At 39.4% G+C, this 5,876-nt stretch overlaps 1 protein-coding gene across 2 annotated transcripts in view; it reads right to left on the bottom strand.

Annotated features, from left to right (window-relative positions):
• pnocb (prepronociceptin b) overlaps positions 1-5,876 on the bottom strand; it is a 31,789-nt gene that overhangs the window by 19,851 nt on the left and 6,062 nt on the right. The window lies entirely within an intron of this gene.

Here is a 5,876-nt window from a genome sequence, read left to right as displayed (position 1 = left end):
TGCTCTGTCCTTGTCTCACCCCTCCTTTTCTTCCTCCACTCATCTCCCAGTGTTTCTCCTCCATTTCCACGTCTGTGGATAAAAGTGGAGACATTTTATCTTAACCCTCATGCTGTCTTCAGGTCAAATTTGACGTGTTTTCAAAAGTTTCTATATCAAAAATATTGGGTTTCTTACAAAAATTAGGTATGGTATAATATAAATTGCGTTTATTTTTAATTTTCTTTTTTTTAAGATAATTTTTAAAGATATTTTTGGGGAATTTTAGGCCTTTATTTGACAGGACAGCTAAAGACATAAAAAGGGAAGAGAGAGGGGGAATTGAAAGCAGAAAAGAGCCGCAGGTCTGAGGCGCCCACTCTACCAACTGAGCTATCTGGGCGCCCATAATGTTTATTGACCATCAATTCCAAAAAGACGTGTAAAACTAGTGGTAATAGTTGGACGTTTCCAAACTGTTAGACATTTCCAAGGTTTTTTAAATTCAAATTTAAAGTACCCAGTTCCTGTAATTGTATAAAAGGTTGGCTAGGAAGATGTAATACAGCATTGGGTGATTAATTTGGGTTTTAAAGAGGCAAAACAGACAAGATAAACAAGTGCATGGTCAACGGGTCGACCGGGTTTCCGGTCTCTCTCTAGTGGTGTGTGGATCTTAACACCCCTGCATTAAGGTCAAGCTGGAGCCAGAAGCCACCAAAGATGAATGGCATGAAGATGTGCTCCCTTTGTAGTAGTAAAATTCCCAGTACACCTATTACATCACACAGGCCATTAATGGTACTTGATTAATTCTGAAAAACCGGAGGAAATTCATGAGTGTTTTATCACCTTACATCCGCTTGTAATCGCTTGTTGAAAATGCTTTGATCTGAGATAATGGACTAATAAAGTGCGGTTGAGTGTGTGAATGGAGAGTGGGTAAAGACAAAGACAGGCCTTGTAATACGGATTCAAAATTCATAGTTTCTCCAGTCTAGTTCCGACACATTTCTACAAAAGCCAAAGAGCGTGAATACAATAGAGATACATGGAATTTTGTCAGTAAAACTCATAAAACTTTACTGACTCTGTACCACTTACTCTGGATAATCCACAGCTAATGCACTGCCATCAGCCCATGCACTCCTATCAGGACTGTTTCTTTGGCACGAAGTAGTGCCACTGAAAACTGTTGACACCAAGGCCTGTAGATCAATCAGAGTCACTTGGAAAAGATGCTGCTAATTAAACATTCTCTTGTCATGTTTTAATGTGGTGAGTGCAACAAATTGATTTCCATTAACCTTCCTTTTGTACAGGGTGGAGGCAGAAATGGCAGAGACAGACATCACAAACCAGAGCAAAGACAACTGAATCAATCTGCATGGCCATGCCACTAGGGTAAGGTAAATCAGAATACTTGTTTGTTTTGTAATTTGGATCAACTGACCATTTTTCATCTGAGATTAAAGTTGTATACAGGAACAATCCCATCTCCTCGACCAAACTACTATATACTACAACAAATACATTTAGACTGAAACATAAAGCCACCAGATTTAAGTTCTGTTAATTATTGTTTCTGCCAAGTTACAACATTTTTAAACTAAACATATTCAACAATGTAATCAATTTGTTTTTCCTGCAATATACACTTGTGCAATATAATATTTGCTCATAACAAACTATTATTATATTTGTATGCTTATGTTTAGGCAACAAAAGCACTCAGATTATGGAAATATCTGGGTTAGTTACTCTAAGGATTAAAGTCCTGCGCTTTGTACACCCACAGTCCACTCTGCCATAACTTTGCAAATCATATCTCATACTATTATACATCATACTGTCATACAAAAACATTTATGTAAGAACAACACGTCCTCACTCCCATCACGCAAAATACAGACGCTTGGTCAGGAGCCTTTGGCGTTGTTATCGACGCTAAAAGTCTCCTTCAGCGTCTATTGGCGTCACTTTTAAAGAAGTTAGGTTAAGGAAAAGATTGTGGGTGGGCTTATAAAAAGTATGTTTCAATGACACGGTACATGAACGGGACAGTTGGGTTTAGGAAAGGAAGAACGGGACAGTTGGGTTTAAGAAAGGAAGAACGGGACAGTTGGGTTTAGGAAAGGAAGAATGGGACAGTTGGGTTTAAGAAAGGAAGAACGGGACAGTTGGGTTTAGGAAAGGAAGAACGGGACAGTTGGGTTTAGGAAAAGAAGAACGGGACAGTTGGGTTTAGGTAAAGAAGAACGGGACAGTTGGGTTTAGGAAAGGAAGAACAGGACAGTTGGGTTTAGGTAAAGACCCATCCACCACACCAACCACCCTCCCTACACGGTAGTTGTTCTTTAATACTACTCACTATTGTTGTTGCTCTTAATCCTACGTCAGCGGCGCTGCTGCTCTGCCCGGTGCGTTCCACACACATTGAAGTCGTATGTGACGCTGACCGCCACTGCCCATGCGTCCGTACTTTACGAGTTTGGAGTAACAACGGGTTTATAAGCAACTGTCTACCCCATAAGTTGTTTGTTCAAGCAGCGTTCATGACCCACATTTATGTTTTATTGTTAGGCATCATTGTGTTGTTCTATCTAATCCAATATTTCGTTGGAATAATTAGAAATTTGGGAATACAGCCGAGCCTGCACAGCCACAGATAAACAGCGTGTGACTCAGTGGAGAGTTTAGAGGATCAGGAGCAGAAGACTTGCACTTGCAGTTGTGCCCTTCCTCGCAGGACGGATTCTGACATGACTCATCTGAGAGAATGCGCTTAATCCATATTAGATGTGTCTGCTGTTACGGGGCAGATGTTACCTGCCCTCTAGCCTCCCAGGTAGTTATTTTCACATTGACGCAGAATTGACATATTGTGAGCAACGTAAATGGGAAAAGATGAATGGTCATGATGATGCAGTAGTATATGCAGCTAAATTCAAGCTCATTAATAAGACTTTGATAACATAAAATTACATGCTATAGACGCGTTTATTTTCACAAATTCTCTTTGTCTTACTGCAATCATATCTACTGGAAGAATCACACTTCCTGCTCCTTGCTAACTCTGTGCCTTTATCTTGCATCGCTTTAGTTCTTTAGGACATCTTATCTCTTGTAGACTGTTGAGCACACAACACATTGTGGAAATATGATAAACCACATCTTATTTTCTCCTCCTCGTATCCCGCATGGACATATAACACTCACACATATTAAGTGGCGATGTGATACTCTTTATATTCATATTCGAATCCTTTCGAGGCACCATAACATCAGACAAATTGAGCCATCACTACTGTTTCCATCAATTGTACTCGCAGGGTTTCTTTTAATTGGGAACATACTTGTACCTGAGGGGTAGATCATTCCCAGCATAGTGGGAACTTGCTCCAAAAATCATTTCATTGAGTTCCCATGAAGCTGTCTTAATAGCCCCCCAAAATAATATTTCTCGCCACGCAGTTCAACTTGGATGATAGCACACAGGGAGAGCAGAGTGCAGTGCAGACACATCGCCTTTGGATTTGGCTGATAAACTGTCACACAGGCTGAAGCCGATGCGGTATTAGATTTGTGCGAGTCTGTCGGAGAAGAAAAGAAAAAAGGGGGCTGACGCTGTTTGAGATTTCAGAGGAGTGCATTCGCGTAAATCTTAACTCTTTGTTCCCATGTCATTCTCCATAGTTATATAGGGTTTACTTAGCAATTTCTTTCGTACTTTGATAAGACCAGAAAAGAAAGTGACATGCACTGACATGGGGGGGTTTCATGATGCTGAAATCAAACTAAACCATCTAGAACGCACTCTAAAATCCTGCAGAGAAATCTCCTTTGGCCAGATATCCTTCTCAATTAAGTGAGCCAAGGCATGGAATGAGCCACCCATTGAGCTAAAAACAATACAAAATTTGATAATTCAATTTGATAGTTCAATTGATAATCAGACCTGTAGTGACTTATAGAGGTGGGGTGACATGGGGTGGGGATGGGGGGATGGTGTGCTTGTATGTCTTTTATTTGTAATGTGGCTATGTTTCATACCGTATGTGTTTTTTGACTGTTTAAAAGCCCTTCTAGGGATGTGTATTGGACATTAGCAATAGCTATAAATGCTGTGATGATGTATATCGGAATTAGAGAAACCGATACCAGTATCTGAAAAGCCTCCTATACTATAAATGCTGCTAACAGAATCAGCAAGTACTGGAGTTTATGCACCGATCTGATACCACATAATTTAGCCCTGAAGAAAATCTACTTTAAAGTGGTTTATTTAGATAAAAAAGTGGTTTAGTTATGTTCTTTTTCCATTATGACTAATAAAAGAAAGTTCTGCAGCGTTCATCGTTTGTGTTTGTCCATGTTTCACAACACGTTAAACCTGAGCCAGTCTGACAACATAGATAGAAATCATAGAAGATCGAGAATAGTAGTACACAGCTGTTAAAACGTAATAAAATATATGACACACAGGTTATGGGATCAGTACTCTGTGTCAAGAGCAGGAATCGGTATCAGGAAGCAAACCATGGTATCGGACCATCTCTACTAGAATCAGAAAGGGGTTTATTGCCACAGTAAGTTTACCTTGGTGAAGGGTGCATACAGACACACACAAAAAGCATAAGAGAAAGGAGGCTCAATGGGTTGAGTGCTGAATGCAAAAAAATACATACCGTAGTATGTGCAATGGGCATATGTATAGTTATATGAAAAGATTTATATATATATATATATATATATATATATATATATATATATTTATATATATATATAACGTCTCTGTGGTAGCATTTGTCCCTATTAAATTTCATGACAGGAAAACCAAATGAGAATAAAAAAATTAAATTAATAATGTCCAAAAACTTTAATTGTCGAGGAAAACAAAGGATTTTAACACAACAGGGACATTACGCCCCTAATGATGCACTCAGTCCTGCAGTGTTACTTCCTACCAACCCCCAGACTGTATAACTGAAATTCTGCAGTGTTAGGCAGCTGACATGGTGTCATCATTGATATGGTTGCTGTGAAGCTGCGTTGACACCTGCACTAATCCATTGGACATGGAGCCAGGGGAAAGCAATCTAAGCACGGCCAGACAACCCCCCTATACTTTTTTTTTTATTGAGGTGACGACACCAAAGCTGGGGGGGGGGGGGAAAGTGATGAACTGCAAAATACTGCATGGGAGGAGGACAACAGATATGGGGAAAGACGTGGAAACTTTGCCGTTCCTCTTTTCTGAGAGCATTCTCTTGGTTGGTATGATGTAGAACACTACAAGCGCTCTTAATGAATATTGACACAGAGGCCAGAAAAATCCTGTCAACAGTGTAATCAGTTCAATCTAAGCGCCGGGAGCAGAAACCCTAAAAGCTTTTTCTTTTTAGCTGATTAGAGAGAGAATGCTGATGATGTACTGGCGAACGCAAGTACCCAGACAGAATAAATAAATCAGAAAAAAATTGATTTATTTTGATGGATCCTCCATGATTATTTTCAATTATTCCAACAACCAAATATTGAGAGGACTCTCAGTTATATGAATGTAGATTATTTTTTCAATGGAAAATACCTAAAAGCCAAGGCACATTTTTTTACACAAATGGAATGCAAAGAACAAACACAAATTGACCTAAATACATTATTCCAATGAGTCTGATATACCTGCAAAATACTGTTCCATTCTTTATGAAGCGGCCCCCCCTGTGTGAAGTCATTTATCTGTGAATGGCACATTAACCACCCGTCTGCGCCAGGATCGTCTTAGCTGATAATGGAAAAAGATTACGCACATTCATTACCATTATCATTAAAATTATCATTATCACGCACTTAGCATAATAACAACTTTCAGCTGATTCACTTCCCCAGCCCTTCCC

The sequence above is a fragment of the Etheostoma spectabile genome, chromosome 18 (assembly GCF_008692095.1).
Source record: "Etheostoma spectabile isolate EspeVRDwgs_2016 chromosome 18, UIUC_Espe_1.0, whole genome shotgun sequence".
Lineage (NCBI taxonomy): Eukaryota > Metazoa > Chordata > Actinopteri > Perciformes > Percidae > Etheostoma > Etheostoma spectabile.
The sequence above is the reverse complement of the archived record's forward strand: the minus strand, read 5'-3'. Positions and strand labels throughout refer to the sequence as shown.